This window comes from Ambystoma mexicanum, chromosome 5p, assembly GCF_040938575.1.
Source record: "Ambystoma mexicanum isolate Mex_15411 chromosome 5p, UKY_AmexF1_1, whole genome shotgun sequence".
In the NCBI taxonomy this organism is placed as follows: domain Eukaryota; kingdom Metazoa; phylum Chordata; class Amphibia; order Caudata; family Ambystomatidae; genus Ambystoma; species Ambystoma mexicanum.
In genome coordinates, this window is record NC_090930.1 from 1,345,496,498 (window position 1) to 1,345,516,751 (window position 20,254).

Here is a 20,254-nt window from a genome sequence, read left to right on the forward strand (position 1 = left end):
CAATTCTGGAACCAAGGGCGCAGTTTCAAAGGTAGTTTTTTCGGATCATCTGTTGGATCCTCCGGAGATACACGGGAAGCTACACGGGAAGCACGTCCTACTCCATGGCTGCTCAAGCCACGCCCCTTTCATGGTTAAGTTATATGGAATCTGGGCTTGAAGATTCCATTTACTAAGTTGACTTGGGCGTCGATATGGATGGCGTCCGACAAGTTGTGCAACAGATGCAATACACCCTTGGGTCTAAGGAGGTTGCAAATCTTGAGGAAAGTTATATGCTTATTGGTTATGATTTGTTTCTACTATAATTTTTTTTTCATTCAATATTTTGTTCATACCCTTGCCTTGAAGGGGAGAAAATGGCATTTTGCTTGGCTTCATCACAACACTCATTTAGATTACACTACTAGAGCCAACCCTAGATGTTGCATCTCTTCGGAGTAGTCGAAAGGAGGCTATATAAGACAAACCCTTGTGCTACTATATCATGGCAACCTCTATCTACAAATTCATTTTGCTTAATGTACAGGGGCTGAACTCCCCCCTGAAGCGCAAAGCTCTCTTTCATAGACTAAAATCCTTAGATGCATCGGTCTTATTCCTGCAAGAAACCCATCTACAGCCGTCAGATGAATTCCGCCTTAATGATAGGCTATATCCCACCAAATTGTTCGCGTCTAGCGGATTGAAATAGAGAGGGGTTGCCAACCTGGTGCGCACAGGGATTTCATTTAGGACTCAGGGAGTGGTTCGAGTTGAAGAAGGGAGATTTGTGTTGGTTAATGCCTACTAGAGGGCCGGAAAGTATCCTTGATCTCCATTTATGCCCCTAACACCAATCAAAGTCATTTCTTCTCGAAGTTATCGAAAGCTATATTTGATCACAGCGAGGGGGAAGTGATTCTAGGCGGGGATTTTAATGCGGTGGTCAACCTATTAGTAGACAAAACCTTGCCTCCAACAGCACATGATAGGAACAATTTTAGGGCCCTCACTGCCTTATTGAAAGACCACTTCTTGATTGAAATATGGAGATTCTGCCACCAAGAGGAAAGGGACTACACATATTTTTCAACAGTTCATGGAGGTTTTTCAGGGTTAGACATGTTCTTTATATCGGATTCCTTGATTCACGATGTCCTGGCAATAGATATACTACCTGAAGCTCTAGCGGATCATTCCCCGGTTATGCTAACTATGATCCCCCCCCAGACCAGCGCCCTCCACGAAAAGTGCCTGGAAGCTAAACGATTTCTTGTTAGACGACCTATCAACCCGGGCTCACATTAGAGAAACCATAGGGGCATATTTTAAAGAAAATGACACAGGAGAAGTGAACTGGGGTACGGTCTGGGATGCAAGTAAAGCAGTCTTTAGGGGCCATTTAATAGAACAGGCAGCACAACGGGAAGAGCCAGGAGGATATTAAGGGAGCAGCTGGAAGGGGAAGTCCTCAAGCTTGAGAAGGAGCACAAGAAGAACCCTTCTCAGCAAGCATTAAGAGACCTGAGAATGGCGAAAAAGGCCCTAGAAGCGCACTATATGGGGAAGGCGGCCTATGGGATGTTACGTACCAAACAATTCTTCTATACAAAAGGAAACAAAGCTAATAAATTATTGGCAGCCAAATTAAGTAAACGAACTAAGCAGAACAGGATAGATTGTCTGTGAGATAAATCGGGCAAATACACTCCCTCTGAAGAGGGCAAATGTCGCATTATAGAGGAATTTTTTAGGGAACACATGAGCTCACACAAGGGAGACCTGCAAGCAGTCAAGGAATTTATAACTAAGGCGAATCTCCCACAATTGCCACAAGCCGCATTAGATGTCCTAGAGACCCCAATATCGATGGAAGAATTCGAATCCGCCATTTAAAACTCTCCCAATTGGTAAAGCTCCGGGCCCAGACTGATTCACAAACAAATTTTACAAAACATTTGCAAAAGAACTCACTCCGCACCTCATTAAATTGTTTAACATCATATGGGAAACTGGATTCGTCACTCAATCCATGGCTGAATCAGACACAACTTTAATTCTAAAACCCAGAAAAGATCTGACAGATTGTGCCTCTTACCGGCCTATAGCTCTCCTTAACACCGACGCCAAACTTTTTAAGCAAAAATCATAGCTCTACGACTGGGGGAAACATTACCCACTCTAATAGACAGGGGTCAAACGGGGTCCATTCAGGGACGATCGGCCCATGATAATATTCGGAGGGCAATAGATTTAATAACCCTAGCTCCCACAATACCAGGCCCCCTCTCCCTGCTCTCGTTAGACGCTCACCAGGCCTTCGATAGTATGTAATGGGACTACTTAGGGCAGGTTCTGAAGGGTTTTGGCTATAGCTCACACTTCTCCAAATTGATCCTGGCCAATTTTCAAATCCCCTCAACTCAAGTACGGGTAAATGGTCACTGGACGTCACAGATACGGCTTGGAAAAGGAACCAGGCAGGGATGTCCTTTATCACCTTTACTATTTGCGCTGGCTATGGAACATCTAGCTCAGCACATCCGTCTTCAGCATAAAATCCAAGGGTTCGAGGTAGGAGACCAAAGCCATAAAGTAGCATTATATGCATATGATGTGCTATGCTTTCTGAGAGAGGCTCAGACCTCGGTCCCTCCACTTATGAGATTACTGGGAAGATTTGAACAGGTAACGGGCTTCAAAATAAATATGGCCAAGTCAAAAGGCCTGAATCTCTCTGAAACACCAGAAGTGCTAAATGGCCTACAGAACACCTTCGCCCTCGAGTGGGTAAACACTAAGATAACATACCTTGGGGTACATTTAACCCCAACATACGCTAGACTAATGAGAGCCAACATTCCTTCCCTGATAAAAGATGCGAAGGATTCAATGCTAAAATGGAACTGTCAGGAGATATCTTGGCTGGGGCGGGTAACAGCCATTAAAATGACATTACTACCCTGACTACTTTACACCTTTCAGGCGCTCCCAGTCCACATCCCCGAACGAGATTTACACAACTTGCAGAAAGATATAGGCAGATTTATCTGGCAACATAAAACACCCAGACTGCAGCATAAGATCCTCACCAGAAGTAGGCCACTGGGAGGTTTGGGGCTCCCTTCAATCCTAAAATGTTACCGAGCAACGCAAATTGCTCCCATACTGAGCTGGGCAAAGCAAGAGGATCCCCTGAAATAGAGAGACATTGAACAAATGTTTGCAGGGGCTCCCCTCTCTCATCTCCCCTTTTTACCACAGGAAGTTAGGAGTTCTCAGAGGCCCCTTCTCCCAACTACGAGCGCCACACTCCGGTGCTAGGACAGACAGACAATTTTAAGAGGACTCACCCCAGGATTGGGCCCACTAACCCCGATTACACAGAACCCATTATTCACTCCCGCGCTTCAGCCTAATGCATACCTCACCCGGTCAGGTACGGAGACCCTAAGATTACAGGATCTTTATACCGAAAATGACCCATTAACTTTCATTCAGTTTAAAGAAAAATTCAACCTCCGTGAAAGAGAGAGATTCAAATACATTCAACTTAGACTTTGGGTCACTAACCGGGCGGTGAAAAAGGCGGCCACTAGACATCCCACGGGCCTAGAACTAACAGTTGCAGAGGGGCAACGCCTACATAAAGTGGCTACCTGTTACCGCCTGCTAGAAAACGCCCCGGAGGAAAAACTGTCATACATGCTAGCATGGGAGAAGGAACTGGGGAGGGAGGTAGAGCTGGAGTCATGGCGGAGAATCTGGGACAGAGCACATAGATCCTCTAGAAGTACGACTATCAGGGAGTGCGCACTTAAAATATGTTAACACCGCAGAGGTTGCATGCGATGAATACAGATTACTCGGATGAGTGCTGGCATGGCTGTGGGGCTACACAGGATCTGGGGCACCTATGGTGGTATTGTCCGATAATTCAAACCTTTTGGTTAGAGATCAGATCTAGAATCAGGGATATATGCGGTACCCTCCTTCCCTTGGATCCACTCATAATGGTTTTGGGTGACACTCCAGACGATGGATCCTACCCACAATCTGGTCCCAGAGCGCGGCTAATCACACACCTGCTAATGGCAGCTCGCCTCACACGTGCTCGTTTCTGGAAAGGGCGAGAGGGCCCTCACATCGCTCACTGGTGGGTCAAAGTCTGGGAAATTCTGGGAATGGAGAAGTTAACGGCTGCTTTAGAAAACCGAACGGACACATTTCAGAATACCTGGGGTCCATTTCTAGATCATGTGGAGGAAAGGGAACACATGTTCTTCCAACCCAGACTGATCAAATTCCTCCTCCAACCCTGAGCTCTGTAAGAATAAGGAGAGGACATATGGATTGTAAGCAAAGAAAGGGGATTCAGAAGGAACCTGGGGTCAATATTTGGAACTAAAAATGAAATGATGGAAAGTGTAATCTTAACTGTAACTGTTTCTCCTTCCTTTTTTCGTTCTCCCATCATTCCTCAGGATAAGCACGCTATAGTTCACAAAATAATGAGATCAGACCCCAAGAGTATCTTTGAAGCATAGTTATTAACAAGAACTCTAAAGTTGATAAAATGGAATGTTAATGCATTGACATAGATGAAGTGGAATGCAATGTATGTACAGTGACAAATGCTGAGCTGTAGGAACTCTATAAGTTACAATAAGTGATTTCAGAGACAGGCGCCAGAGGGCGACTGACCGAGGCATTGTTTTCTACTGAGTTGCACTGTTACTGTCTTGTTTTACCGATGAATTCAATGCTTTGACATATCAATAAAAAAGATTTTGACAAAAAAAAAGAAGTAAGGACTAGCAATAGATGTATTAGTATAGGCCCTTTTATTTTGACATAGACTCGACTAGGACTGCGTTATTATTATTTGATGGTCGTAGTTTGCTCCCATCCTTAGATTTAGGTTAGATAGGCATTCAACCAACCCACTGAAGTTCAATAAACACTTTTGAACTGTGATCACTTGTGTCTGTCTTCAATGTTTGATACCATGCCTTCCTTACAGCAGATACCGAAAGTAGCCGCTATGAAAACTGCGGCACAGTCCAAAGCTAGGACTACTACCATTTCATCTCATATGGGTACCCAGACTGAAGCTGTTTTGTGCCCTCCAACGATTCGTGATTATTGTGTGGAGCAGTGGGTGGATTGTGGACATGGTGGAGGAATGAGTTAGGATTGTTCAGCAGAGAAGTATGCCCATATTACGACCGGTATGAGAGATGGCTGTAGGTTTGTTCCCCAAAAAGATGAAGTATTAACTAAAGGGCGGAATCTTGGAGTGGACAGGAAAGGTCCCCACGAGGGGTTCATGTTGTGCATGCCATATTGATGAATGGGGGTGCATTGAACTGAGTGTGATGTTGCAATTTCCTATGCATCCAGTATAGTAAATTATGGATGGGATATGTTACTTTAGTACTCAAGTGTTACTTTGTGTTTAAGTTGATACACATTAGATCTGCACACGCGTCCAAAGATAAAATGCCAACATCTTCAAATAAAATGTAAAAATGTACCCCACCAACTTGCAGACTGACCATTGGATTTGTGTACCCCAGACCTTGACCGGCAAGTAGAGGGTAAGGCCATTTCAGGATCCTCCCCCTATCTTGAGACTGGAATTGTGAGGATGGGGAAGCACAGCCTGGACATCTGTCTAAGATGCCGTCATAGCCCATGCTGATTGACCCTGTACATATAAAGGAGAGGGATAGCCAGACATCTCTCATGCCATTGAGATAAGAACCTGGATCCAATGGCTGAGGTTACCACAGAGACCTCAAAAGTCCCCCAGACAGTCTGATCTTCTGAAAACCACAGTTTCAACCAGATACTCCAGGACTGCTCCTCTGACATGTATAGAGTGCCAAACTCCTTCTGCCATCTTGGGATCCTAAAAGAAAACAGAGAAACCACATTGTGAGATGACTGAAACATGGACACCATCTTTGAGGGAAACTTAGGGTATTTCCATAAAACCTCCAGCCTAACCTGAATAAAATAGGAGTATGTACACCAGGAACTTATTTCCCCAAATCTACATACTGAGGAAACAGTAATGAGCAAAGCTATCTTTAATATGAGGAACTTGACGTCAATCTGAGACATTTGGTTCAAAGGGAGGGCCCTTCAGGAATCACAGTACCGTGGACAGATCGCCTGGAAGGAAGCCCTTGTATGGCAGGGATCTAGAAAAACACAACTCTTCAGGAGTCTACCCACTACTATTTACCCTTCCCAGATTCCCGTCTGGCTACCCTGTAGGGCTGTCAGGGCTGCTCACTGAGCTTGTAGTGTAAACATTGCTAACCCTTTATGAAACCATGTTTGAGGAACTGCAAAATGTCTGCAGTACTGCATTCACAGGGGGCATCAGATCTGACACACCATATAAAAAAAACACACCCAATGCCTATCATAGGCTTTTCAGAATGCCAGGCAAATTGGATGGGGAATAGTGTCTGCCACCTGAGCAGATAATCCTAAGGCTACCAATTTGCCTCTACTAACTTCCAGACTGACCAATGGATTTGTGTACCCTGGACCTTGACCGGAAAGTAGAGGGTAAGGCCATCCTAGGCCTATCGTGAGACTTGGATTCCGAGAAAGGGGAAGCACCACCATTGCTGTGAATAAGGAATACCAGAAGCCTTTGAGACCTGCTGTCCCTAATTCCGAGGACAACCCTTGGAATCAGAAGGCTCATGAGAGCGCAAAGGAGCCATGAACCCATTCTACGTGTAATGCAGGTACACCCTAAGCCCTTCCATCCAACCCTGAATAAATACGGTGACCTTCAGTGATGTAGGAGAGGCAAGCAGGTCTATCAAGGGAGTTCCAAACCTTATACAGATCCCCCTAAAGGATCTATCAAATACCTCTTGAGTGATCGGGTAGACCCGGCTGAGCCTGAAACCCTTACATTTTATATTGCCCCGCAGGTGCAATGCCTCCAGCAACTTCAGTGGTGCTTCCGCCCAGTAGCCTTTTTCACCTGCCACAGTGTTCAGGGATGCTCATGACCCCTCCAATGGTCAATATGTGCCAAGGCCAACGAGGTGTATGTCCTGCCCAACATGGATTGGTCTTCCAATCTCCCAAGGATCACTTTAGGGCAGTCAAGTCCCTCCAATTTGGGGAACCACATAGTTCCTCATCAGTCCTTTTCCCTTAATTGCACTCAGGCCCCAGAGTGTCACTCCACCCTAGGCTGCTGATATCTGTGGTAAAAATTGCCCTGAAAGGGTAGTCCAACCAAATAACAAACATCTTCTAATTTTCTTTGTGTGTAACCACAAATCCAGCTCTCCGCCAAGCTACCGAGTCCCAAGAATCAAGGCCTTAAACCACCAGAAGGCGAGGAGTCCATGATTTAGAAGATGGCAACCAAGGGCCGGAGGAGAAGGTGTGCCCAAGGCCCAGGATATACACAAGACATCATGTGACCATGAACCTCTAGGAGAGATTGCACCAAGCCCATTCCCAGCTCCTTGGTCAGAGCAGCATGCAGGCATGTGACCCCTTGCATTGAGTAGAATGGAGCACCTATGAACCACAAGTTCTGAGAACTCTATGAGATTTCAGCTGGTGCCAGAGAAGCCCCTGTTAGGGAGAATTCTCATAAAAGTGGCAATTCCCTTCACCTTACAGAGCCCCAGCTACTTTGCTGGATTTTGAGGACTTGATTCTTTTACCTGGTAAGAGGGCAAGCCTTTTTTTCCCCACTCTTCCATGTATTTTCATGTGTGTTTTTCACTTGTGTAATTTGGTTATTGAGTTTTAGATAACTCCATAGGCATCATCTTTTCATGTGTGTTACACAGCACCCTCAGTGCAGTGACACAATGATGTCTTTTAGACTTCCCAAAGGTTTAGATACCTTCTCTGGGATAAATTACTGTTTCCCAGAGGATGTAAAGTGAAATTTACTTTAGTAGTCTTTCCAAATTCCTAGACCCAGCACACACCATCTTACAATGGAGTGCTGGAGGGGTTACATAGTATCCCCTGTGTCTAAATACTCATATAGAAGTCGAATGCTACCCTTTCCTATTGAAAAGGCTGATGGCAGTGGTTTTACAACAAACAACCATGATCTTTTCCGACCGCGAACACCGGTAGGTAAAAATCACAAGAGCCATGCTTTTCAAGATGGCGCCTTAAACCCCATTGTTTAAACAGGTCCTGGTCTTCTTTCTTCGCCGTTTCTTTTTTTAAATGTCCTTCTAGTGTTTGTCTCTACGGGCCAAACCAGGTTTGGTCCCTTTGTTCATGTGCCTTAGGCGGGCTTCAGGACTGAGGACCGCCTCTGGCGTCTGAGTGTCTGGGATGGGCATTAAGTGAGGGAGGTGCCTGAAACTTCCTGTGCTTAGTCTCCTAGGAGACCCAAATGCACTCTGGCGTGATTGGTTGGCTGACTGTCTGGCAAGGACAGCCACCCTGCTGGGTGAGTGACAGCTAGGCTGGAATGATAGGGAGAAAACTGTTTAAAAGGCGAGTCTCTTTGACTGGAAAGCGGAGTCGACCACTGGAACGAAAGAACCGAAGAAGAGCTGGAAGAGAACGGCTGCTGCAACTCCTGGACCGTTGGTTTTCCCAGTGAAGCCCTGCTGCAGGTCCCAATTGCCAAGTTCATCTCGACAGAGAAGCCCCTTCAAGGATGACTTCTTCCTTTGAGTTGGTGGGACCAATCAACTTGTAAGCCACCTGGATACCATTCTCAAGGCTGGTTAGGATTAACCAGGGAGAGGGATACCAGCTTTTATGCTTGAATCTACAGCTACTGGAACTGAAGTGACTCCATCTTGTTTTCTTTTTCGACGCTCCTGTGCAGTGCAGGAGTCCCCCGACGTCCTCCCTCTTGTCCCCACGACTGAGGCTCAGGAACAGTGAGATCTGCAGGACCTGCCAGAAACCAACGTCGTCAGCTGCATTTTGTTCTTCATACTAAGGTACTGTGCCAAAACGATTGAGAGAATGCAACTCTCGCAGTGAAAGTTCGTGAAACTTTCCCAATTTATAGGCCTAATCAGCTTGTGACCCGACATATGATTCTTTTTCGCCTAAACTACTTCTGAGAACCTTTGCAAAGACTTTACCGTTTGATACCAGAACTGCTCTTTCCTATCCAGAACACTAGCCCATTGACTTTGGCCTGGCCTATTGATTTGAATTGAACTCCTATGGTGAACTGAAACTTTTTGCATTGTCTAACAAGTATTTGCGATGTATTCTACTTACGTTGCCCCTTTTTCTCACTTCTAAGTAACTGAACTGCCATTTGGCTCCTATTTCAGGGGAACTCAAACTGTCTCAAAATCTTAGAGTTTTGAATTGAAGTGTATTGGTATATAATATTAAGTTGTCTTCTGCTACTGAAATGTTTTCTAAATGATTGTGTAATAAATTAATACGTGTTTTACCAAGAAACCTTGAGTATAAGTGTTTACTTGAACCACTGTGATTGAAAGTCCTCTGTGTCTTGTACTGCTCACATTCACTCTTGAGATAAGCCTAGCTGTTCAGCTTGCTACCAAAAACTGTGTGGTACAGACTTATACCAAAAGTTTGGTTTGGCTAACACCTGTAGTCCTAATTGTGTGTAGTGGTCCCAGAGGGTACAGCGGTGAGGATAAAGTATAGTTATTACCAGTGGCGGCGGCTATTATAGGGCGGCCGGGCGGCGCCCCCCCAAAAAAGAAGGAGAAAGAAAAAGGAAGCTAAAAGAGATTCAATCTGAGAACTTCTCTGATTGAATCTCTTTTAGCTTGCATTTGCCTTTGCCAACAGTGCGGGGGCGCTGTGGCAAGGCAACAATAACAAAGGGCCGGGCCCGCTGCTTTCACAGCGGGGCGTGTCCCGTTTTACGCTTCCTTAATCAATAGTAGAGTGCGTGGAGCTGGTAGCTCCACGCACTCTACATAAGCCCCTTTAATTTAAAAGGCTGGCGGGGCGCTTCAGGGGTGGCCCCGCCAGTCTAAAAAATGTGCGTAAACAGCGCAGGTCTCATCACTGAAATTCCCCTCCCCAGCCCCCTCCCCTGCATGGAGTCCATGGATGGACACAGTAATGTCATTGGCTGTTTGCCAGCCAATGACAACCCTTGCATTGGCTGGCAAACAGCCAATGACATTACTGTATCTATGCAGATCTCTGGTGCTGGTGCAGGGTGTGTGGGAGCGCCTGCGCCACCTTCACACTCTCTCGCAGAGTCCCTGGGCCTTCATTCTTACAGGACGACGACGACGGCAGGAGGAGTCACGACTGACCACCACCACCACCAGGCCAGCAGAGACGGCCTGGACCCTGGTCCACCACCACGACGAGTTGCCGGCGCCACGGGTAAGTAACTGGTCCCAGGCCCAGCCAGCAGATGTTTGTGTTTTGGGCCCGGGCGGGCCCCGGGGACATCGTCCTCGAACCACAGACAGTCCACAGCCCCAGTCAGCAGCAACACTGAAAGACGTGTAGGTCCAGGGCCTACGTCTTTCAGTGTTGCTGACTGATGTGCCGTACTAGTTACTCGAACTTAATGGGGGGAGGGGCCGCCTGGCCTGTGTCTCGCGAGTCGCTCGACTCGTGACTCGAGTCGTAGTAGTCTCCACCAGCGAGCGGCGGGCTTGGTGGTAGCGGGCCCGAGCCCGCCTACCACCAAGGCGGGGGCCGCCTGGCCTGGGCCTTTACCCCCCGGTCCGTGGTGGGCCAAGGCCCAGGGCCTTGGCCCACGCTGACAGCAAGGCCCAGGCAGGCGTGCGTGCTGCTGATGCTGCCCAGTGCGGGCCTTGAAGTCCATGATCCAAAATGTGCCGTTTTATATTTTTGGCATTTTCCCACAGAAAATGCCAAAAATATAAAACGGCACAAGTGGCCACTAGTGCCACTGAGCCAGAGCCCTGGCAGTGTGAGGGAGAGGCCTGGTTGCCCAGCACAGTGGCACTGGCACCATCCACCACGCTGGTGCGGTGCCTGGTGGCCAGGCCTAGCACAGGGCCTCAAGGCCCAAGGCAGGCGTGCAGTGCTGCTGCTGCCGAGTGCAGGCTGCCCATGTAGAAGACGTCCATCCAAAATGTGCCGTTTTATATTTTCAGCATTTTTTGACAAAAAATGCCGAAAATATAAAACGGCACAAGTAAGTCAGTCACCACTAGTGCCACTGAGAGCCAGAGAGTATGCTGACTCCAAGGTCAGCAACACGGCCACTCCACGTTCCTACATAAACATTTTTCGGTACAGCAGTCTGAGTCTGGCCTGCAGAACAATGACTGAGGGCTGGCACAACATTCTACTCTGGCCCAGTTTTTTGGGGCCAAAGTGGTCCATTTTGATTGGTTATTGCACTGTGCAGATGGTAGATTTGCCCCGTGCCACTGACCAAATATGCTTTAAAATACACTATTTGCAAATAAATTAACAAAAAGGCACCCTTACATAGTTCTCAAACAGTTTGCTTTGAAAAGTAACACATTGTAATTTTTGTGAGTCTTCCCTTGTGTTTTGTATGGTGCTGTGCCTGTTTCATGTGCCGAAGTGAAACCCTGTTTCTCCTTGGTGTTTATGAACAAAATCACGTTGATATCACCCAGGTGTGATGTAGTGAGATGTTATACATGACAGATCAAATGGACACAGTGCATAGCACGCAAACCTGTGTTTTTATTTTTGTGTTGTCCTTTAAATGCAAACTAATCACAGCGTTTATCGCACAGAGTTTAAGCAACCCTTCTTGTATGATGTGGAAAAATCCTCTGATGGCCTGACCAGATTTCAGATAGGGCCAAGTAAATTCTTCATCTATGATTGGTCGAACAGACTGTTCAGTCAGAACTGAAGATCAACAAATCTGTAATTAGTCTCTCTACGAATCAGAGATTCTGATTTGCAAATTAGAAAATGTCATTCGCAAATTGATTTGTTTTCGCCAATTATTGATTTGCATTTTCACATTTGTATTTGTATCCATCTATCTATCTTTACAAATACACCCTACCTTCTACCCCCTTACCCCCCTGTTAACTTCAACTCCTGGGTCCTGGTGTTATAATCTCCTCCTGCAGCAGCCTGCTTCCTGATAATACAACATCTACATTACTCAAATATTTCTTCCCTCCTTCTTCACTCCCTTAGTTCTTACTACCTCCTCCTGCCTTCTCTCACCCTCTGGCATTGCCACTTTCTCGTTAATCTTCTCAACTCTCACCACCTTTTCTGTTCACCCCCCCTCTGAATTCTCCACCTGCTCCTTAAACGTCTCAACTCCCATCACCTCCTTGTTAACCGTCTTAGCTTCCCCACTTAATCCTGCTCTCTACTGCCAACACCTCCACCCAATCCCGCGTCTCTCCAGCCTCTGCTTCTTCCACCACTCTGCACTCTCCAGCCTTCTCCAAATGTAATCCGCCTGCAGTCCACACGGTCTGACTGGAGCTAGGTGCTTTTATAGTGTGTTCCTTCCTCCCCCTGGGTGGGTCTTTCAGTGCGGGTCTGCAGCCGCCAGGCACAGTGGCACCACGCCACCAGCACCACAGCTGGTGTGGTGCCAGCAACACAGGTTTGATCCCCGGGGTCCGCGCTTAGAAACCTCTGGGTATTACGGGCATTATAAATAACTAATTCGGAGGATAAGAGCAGAGATAATTGTTTAGCTAAGTGGGGAGCCCGGTGTAGGCAGACTTTCCTAATCTGTAGGAATGCTAGTCTGGCTGAGTTGGCAGTGGCTGTCGATGAACTGAATGAGTTTCATGTAGCTGTGAAAGAGAACCCCAAAGTGGTGTGCCATGGGTAGAGGGCGGAGGTCATGGGGTGTCACTCTCAGTCAGGAAGCCTGGGGTCAACCTCTAAGAGGGGAGCAGGACAACATTCCCTGAATTATTCGTGGTCCCAGACTTCCGTACCCATTACCCAGTAGCCTCTCTGGAGAGATCCTTAGGATGCACACAGATCCAGCATGCAGGGAGAATTACACCGGTCATGAGGCCCGGAGTTGCAGAGGGTACTACAGCACAGTCAGAATTATGGTTATGAAACCATAGGGCGCAATCCTGTTCCCCCTGAGGGGCTATAACCTGGTGTGGCAGGAGTTGGGCAGGAATCAACCAATCCCTGGGGCATAAACTAAAGGATACTTTGTCTGTTGTAAGTCACAGGTCTACAGTAGCCTCAACGTGGTTCCTTCTTTATGTGGACCAGGCTCTGGAATTGGGAAGGGCTGCTTGGGATCGATGGATTAAGGCGCTATATAAATAACACATCATTATTTGTAAATGACGTATACCTGGTGTTGAAGGTGTAAGAACATGATCATATATGAGGGGCAGGGACTGGACATTCTATTTTTCAATATTGACATCCTGACGACAGTGTTTACATACACAATAAATGCCATAGTGCAGTAGTCCTCAGGGTAGAATGTAGGGGAGGTGGGTTGGCAGTTAGTTTAGATAGGAGTGAGGGGTGGTTTCAAGGGCTCCTTCCATTGCTAGCATTTAGAGTTTGCGGCCCGTTACCTCCAAGGCGGGGGCCGCCTGGGCCTACTTTGTTTAGCCCCGGTCCGTGCTGTGGCCGATGGGCCTTGCCTTGAGGCCCAGGAAGGGATTGTGCTGCTACTTGGGCAGCAGCAGCGCACGCCTGTCTCCCAGTGCCCTGGCCCCCGTGAGTCCAAGTAGCAGCATAATCCCACTAAACTACCCCTAGCAATGAGAAGGCACGAAGCATGCATAGTCCTTACCCACCCTGGTCTACTGGCACAGTGTCTGCATGGGCATAAGAACATCCAAATGGGGATGTGCAGGCTTCGCTGCTCTGTGCCTGCTCTCCCTGCAGCCCTCCCTTCCTGGCAGTTTCTCTTTTGGTATCCTACTGTCCCCCCACCTCTTCATTGAGCGCTTTGAAGCACGTCTCTATGTACAGGCGCTGTACATATAAACAAATTGTATATTAAATAAATAAATATATCCCACTGGGGTTTGCCATCTGAAGCCAGTGCCAGTCTTGACTGAACCATGTGCCTTCACCACTCTTTGTTAAACCTCTTCCCTGAGCTGTGCCCAGGATGCATACATTATGCATGTTCTTATGCATACACCATAGTACCAGCTATTCTCAATACAAGCTGCTGTAAAATACACCATCACACTTGCACACGTATGAATAGTGTACCACCATTAATATGTAAAACCGAATGCTTTTTTTCATATTTTGGTGGGTTTTTTGGACAGTAAATTGCACATTTTGTAGGCCATTTTTCCAATATTTTCCCAGGGGGAGAACCCCCCGCACCCTCCTTGGGGGGGGGGGGGATGTGCATGCGCACTGCGCGCGCTTGCTTCTAAATTCGCCCTGGAAAATGTACGCCCCACCAACTTTCAAACTCACCAGCCGCCACTGGTTATTACATTGAGAGTACTGCTCTTACTTTTGTTCAAATAACCTGCACAAGGCTAAGCACCACTGGAGAAGCAATTGTTTTATAATGCCAAATATGGATAACTTGAAGCAGGAAGCCCTGATCATTCTTACAGTAGATCAACTGAAGGATATGTGTAAAGTCAGGTCTCTATCTGTTAAAGGCAAGAAAAATGAATCGATTGAGAAATTGGTGAATCATCAAAGATTGGGAGGTAGAGCTATAACCCCTACCCCCTCAGCAAATGTGGATAATGTTGATGAGGATGATAATGATTCAGAGTCAAGTTCTAATGTTATTGATAAGTTAGAGGAGGCATAGAAGGCTCAGGATGTGAGCCCCACTGCACCTTTACTAGCTTTATGTCCTCAATCTATAACCACAGAGACCCTATCAGGTCCAGTACTGAGTCCAGAATGTGTCTCTCTTGAAAACATGAGACTTGAGTTAGAGTTCAAAAGAATTCAAATGCAAACTGATAGTAAACATCAAGAACTCAGGCTCAGAGAAATGGAATTGAATCATGAACTAGAAATGAAGAAATTGTCTCTTGAAAATGGTTCTCTCCCAGAGTCTTCTAGGTCTTCCAGTCCTAAGAGGCCTTGCATGCATAAATAAACTGCGTGTATGTATGAGGTGAGACTTGATACTTTAGATTGGTTGGCTGCTTTTGAATATAACTATGGGATTCAGGGTTTCACGGGGAATCAGTTGATTCCTTGGCTTTTGTCTAGGCTCCCCCAGGGATTGATGCTGTAATGGAGGTGAGGGAACTTGAAAGATTGGAGTATGACAATGTGAAGCTAGCTTTGATAGCTAGATTTGGGAAAACTCCTTCCCAGTACCTTAAGAGGTTTAGGACCCTCAAAAAGTATGATGGTACCCCTTGGGCTACCTGGGTGTGTGAATGTTTGAAAAACTTAGATGGTTGGGTAAAGGGTTACAGAGTTAATAATAATAATTTAGCATTTATATAGCGCTACGAACCCTCGGGTATCTGAGCACTGCTTATAATTATCCACGGTGTGTGGTGCTCATTTATCAACCTCAAAAGGATGAAAGGCTGAGTTTGGCCTTGCTGGGATTCGAACCTGCGTCAGCAGGCTCTGCACAGATGTCAAAGCGAGCACTCCTACCCGCTGTGCTATCGGACCGGCAGTTAACACCTTTGAAGGAATGACGGGGTGGAAAAGGGCAGTCTCTGTCCGGGAGTTCTGACCTGTACTGGAAGAGGAGGGGTTAATCACCTACACCTGCCCGCTGCTTGAAAAAGCTTAATTCCACCCAGAAGCCACGGCGAAGGGCGGAAAAGGGCAGTTTCTGCCTGGGAGTTCTGACCTGGGCTGGAAGAGGAGGGGTTAATCACCCACACCTGCCTGCTGCTTGAAAAAGTTAAATTTGACGTCAAAGCCGCGGCGAAGGGCAGAAAAGGGCAGTCTCTGCAGTCTGTGCGAGTCTGCAGAGCTGCAGGTCTGCATGGTCTGAGGGCAGCAGGGCTGCAGCTCTGCTTCGGTCCGTGATCTCTGCTCGTGGCTGTGGGAGTGCATCCAAGGTGGAACCCAAGGCGGAATCAGAGGAGAGGAGGGCCACGGCTGACTGAATTTACATCCCCTCTCTCCCCACAGGCCTAGGCTCCTTGGAAGTATCGCCTGGCCCCTGTGTACTCTTGGCACTCTTTGGCACCTTGGCAGTCACTGGCTCAACTTCTCCCATCACCCTATCACCCCAACAATTTGGTGTGCCCTGTGAAGTGCAGCGGTCCGCTCTTTATCTAATCTCTCTGCCCTCTGCTTTCTGGAGACAAGCCACTGCAGCTGCTGAATCCAGGGGGCTGGCCCATTCGTGAAATCTGGATTATTATTCACCTAATAGCCACTAGCTCATTTACATTAAGCATTCCTGACAAGCGGTAGTCTCGTTACCGTTTCATTTCCACGCTGCAGCGCATTGACACGGTCTCGATTTGGAACCCTCACATTGGCAAAATAAGACCCTCCCTTGATTGCTGCCACAGCCATATTTTAAGACTTACTACTGCTATATATTGGGAACTTGGCGGCCAGTTCAGATTGAGGGACAGGGGGGGAGAGACGGACTAAGGCAGCACCTTAAACTGCCGGGCGTGCCCTGTCCTCACTGCCTGTCTTTCCGCCTTTATTTCCATAACCTACTGCATACTACTCCTGGAGGACTGAGGGACAAGGGGGCAGAGACAGACTAAGACAGCTCCTTAAGCTATCGGGCGTGCCCTGTCCCAGTCCCTGGAAACAGCACCCACCCTCTGCTACAGTCTGTGCTAGAAGAAACTTTGCTACACAATGGCGTTTGGTCAATAGGGTGAGGGGCTGCGAGTGTATCTCTACCCTCCCCCATTTTAGCTCCAAGGCACATATTTATTTTGTACTGTGTCCATTTCCCTTAGGTACTGCATTTGTACTTTAGGTAATCTGCCTACACTCTCCTCATCAATAGGGGTTCTCTGGCTGACACTCATTAAGAAATATTATTGATTGCACATTCTATTTGGTTAAGTAGGTGCTGCTCTTAACACTCATAAAATATGTCTAAACGTAAGGCTAAACCCCCCCTCTCTGATCCCCAATAAAACAAAAAAAAAGTAAACCCAGCTCCCTGGGTGGTCAGCGTGGATCTGACCTAGGTGGTAATTTCTCCAAACTAAAGGCCAGAAAAAGTAAGGGTGCCCAGATTTCCCCAGGACAATCAACCCTCAACGAATATTTGAAACAAATGGCAGGGAAACTTGAAGAGCGTATACTACACACAGAAAGAGCCATCGAAGTTGCTAGTTTACAATCTAGTGCAACTGGGGGAAAAGAATGCCCCGTTTACCCTCTCCAAATTCTTCACTTCCTAGCCTCTCGCAATGTCTTGAAACCACATTAAATAATAATCCCCCAGAAAGGTATATATCGGGAGGTGGCAGTGTGGGGATCCTGCATTTGAAGAGCTAACAGTAATTGTACTCTCTGACAGCCTGGTGGATAAAGGAACCAATCTGGTGGTATTTCAAAATGACTGCACGGAGTCAGCGTTTAGTGATCCTGGACGCAGAGTTGGACAGAAAGCTTGCACCAGTTCTAGATAAAATAGGCACCCTTAAAGCCTCTTTAAGCACAACCCTTTGCATCATGGATGACCTAATAAGAGGTCTAAAAAAAAGATATTCTGGAAATCAAAGCTTTGGTTGTAGAACGAGCAGGGATAGTAGTGTCTGGGATTGTCCCGGAAAACCCTGCTCACCACCCTTTATATGTCCCTAATAAACCACATATGGGTGAGACCATAGTTCATAACACCACAGTCTCTGGTGCACCACTCTCGCTCCCAATATGCCATAATGCCACCATTTTAGAAGGCACTCTGTGGAAGAGGACCAAGAGCAGTTTGGGGGTCTCAGCCGTGGGCTCACATAAAATATTAAAGGATAAATGTCCTTTTGGTGAGCAAGTAGTGCTCAACCTCCCCGCAGAGGCTGCCCCATTGGTTGGAGTAATCACGGGGCTCCCCAGGTGGAAACCACCTCCTGCCTTATAAAAAAAAACAGCACAATGGACCAAAACCCATTTGCCAGGGATGAAGGTGAACCTCAGAGTCATTCTTATGGCCAGAAGGGTTTAATGTTTGGGGAAGCAACCCAAATGGGCAAAGGGGGATTGTGTGGTGGTGTCCATGATTGCCCCAGCTATGCTTAATTATGTGGTTTCCTCTATTAACCCTGGGTGGCGCTCACATACCTTTCCTCCATCAAACATTGCCTTTTTCCCCCTAGGAGCATTTTATCCCGGAAGCGCCCCTCCTGTCTGAACATCGGACCACCATTAAACCTCTGAAGCCACATATGGCTCTGGAGGGCGCTGGGGGAGGGAGTCTGCTGGTACCAACGATTCCAGTAGACACTGTGATTTGACAAATCGTTTTCAGGCCCTGGGGGAAATAGAAGAATTGGATTGACCAGCTGCTGAAGGGGAGGTGGTCCAGACCCAGGACAGATTGGGAAAAGGAGGGGAACCTGGTCAAAATTTCCTTTCAAATGAACAGGTGTCCCCTTCTTTGTCCTTTCTATGCTGGAACATAGCTGGTGCTGAGTCTAAGACTTCTCAGTGGAGATAGCCGCCATCCTGAGGAAATACGATATCATATTCCTCCAGGAAACCTGGGCACTCTCCCCAATTTGCTTTGATGGTTATATTGCAGAGTGTGTCCTAGCGGAAAAGGGAAGACGTGGGAGATGTTTTGGTGGCCTGGCAATCTTGGTGAAGGCGTCTTTAGCTTTAACTCTAATGGTGAGAGAAACTAAAAATCAGAATATGCAATGTGTTATTGCACGCCCTGCTAGGGGTTGTTCCCTATTTTTGGTTAATCTCTACAATAGCCCACATATTGCTAACCAGGGGTGGCCAGGGGCACTGAGAGACTTGATTTAAGAATATGGCATTGTTAATGGGAGTCAGACATTATCACTAATTATGGGAGGTGATTTTAACATGAAATTGGGGATGGGAATTCCAACAGAGAATATAGATCCAGGTGAAGATTTTTTGCATGGGGTTGCTCCCGCACAATTGGTGGATGAAAGAATGTGTGCAAGGGGCCTGCAGTTTTGTGAGTGGTTTCTGGAGTGGGGCATTCGATCATTGAATGGCCGTGTGGGAACGGACCGGCCTGGGGGGCCAACTTTTGTGGGCACAAAGGGATCGTCTACGATTGATTACTTCTGTGCCCACGTGAGGGATTGGCATCTAATCAAGGAGTTTGAGGTACTTAAGAACCTACGGAGTGATCACCATGCACTCCGGCTGGTCATGGGAATAGACCCGCCAGTGGTCCCATTTGTTAATTTTCCCCAATTGGATCAGTGTGGCATCAATCCCCTATGTAAGCAGAGAATTAAATGGGCCAGACTGGACCCCGCAGACACTCAATCGTCCGTCTGTAAACTAAATATGGAGGAACTCTCTATTATTTTGTCAAATGGTTCTCCCCCAGGCTCCATAATTTTAGCATCACAAAAAATTCTGCCACTTTTCAAAGGGAATTTAAAAAAGGGCAATAAGAACCTGGAAACTTGGTTCGATGAACCCTGCCGGACAGCATAGAAAGATCTTAAAGGTATTTTGGAGGCAAAAGACAGCACCCATCGCAAGATAATTACTGCCCGGGCGCATTATAAACGAATCCTGGCTAAAAGGAAGACCCAGTTAGAAGAGCAAGCCTGGGAAGATCTCTTCCAGGCTGTAAAGTCAAAGGACTCCAAAACATTTTTGGAATTTCTGGCCAAGGGCCCCCCCACAAAAGAGCAAAAACATATAAAGAGAACAATGTAAGTGCATTGGCCTGGTCTAACCACTTTAGCACCCTGTATAGAGCAAACTCTTCAACTCTCTACAGTGGGTGTAGTGGTTCCCCTCTCCGATTAACCATAAAAGAGGTAGAGTAGGCTATTAATAAGCAACTCCCCAATCGAGCTCCCGGACCAGACGCCATCCGTGCGGATAATTTCGGCGATGAGGTGGACCTATGGGCCCCAATATTGACCAAGTGCTTCAATGCATTCTTGGAGCTTGGTACCTACCCGGCAACATGGAGGCAGGCAATCATTTTCCCTATTTTTAAGAAGGCTGACCCTGGTAGCACCCTTTGCTACAGACCTATTTCTTTGCTTGACACCTCTTTTTAAATCTTCGGTTGTGTGGTTTTGGCACGGCTTGAACAATGGATCTCTGACTCTGGGTCCTGACAGAGATTCAACATGGCTTTCGTCCGGGCCTTGGAACTAGGGACCAGGCTCTGAACTTGTATTTGGTGGGAGCTACGTCTATACATGTGAGG

General features: G+C 47.0%; 1 long non-coding RNA gene across 1 annotated transcript in view; it reads right to left on the reverse strand.

Moving 5' to 3' along the window:
* Positions 1 to 4,824: 4,824 nt before the first annotated feature.
* LOC138481554 (uncharacterized) overlaps positions 4,825 to 20,254 on the reverse strand; it is a 40,141-nt gene continuing 24,711 nt past the window's right edge. Inside the window, exon 3 of the long non-coding RNA XR_011274274.1 lies at positions 4,825 to 5,896. This is a non-coding gene — a long non-coding RNA (uncharacterized lncRNA). The remainder of the gene's footprint in view (positions 5,897 to 20,254) is intronic.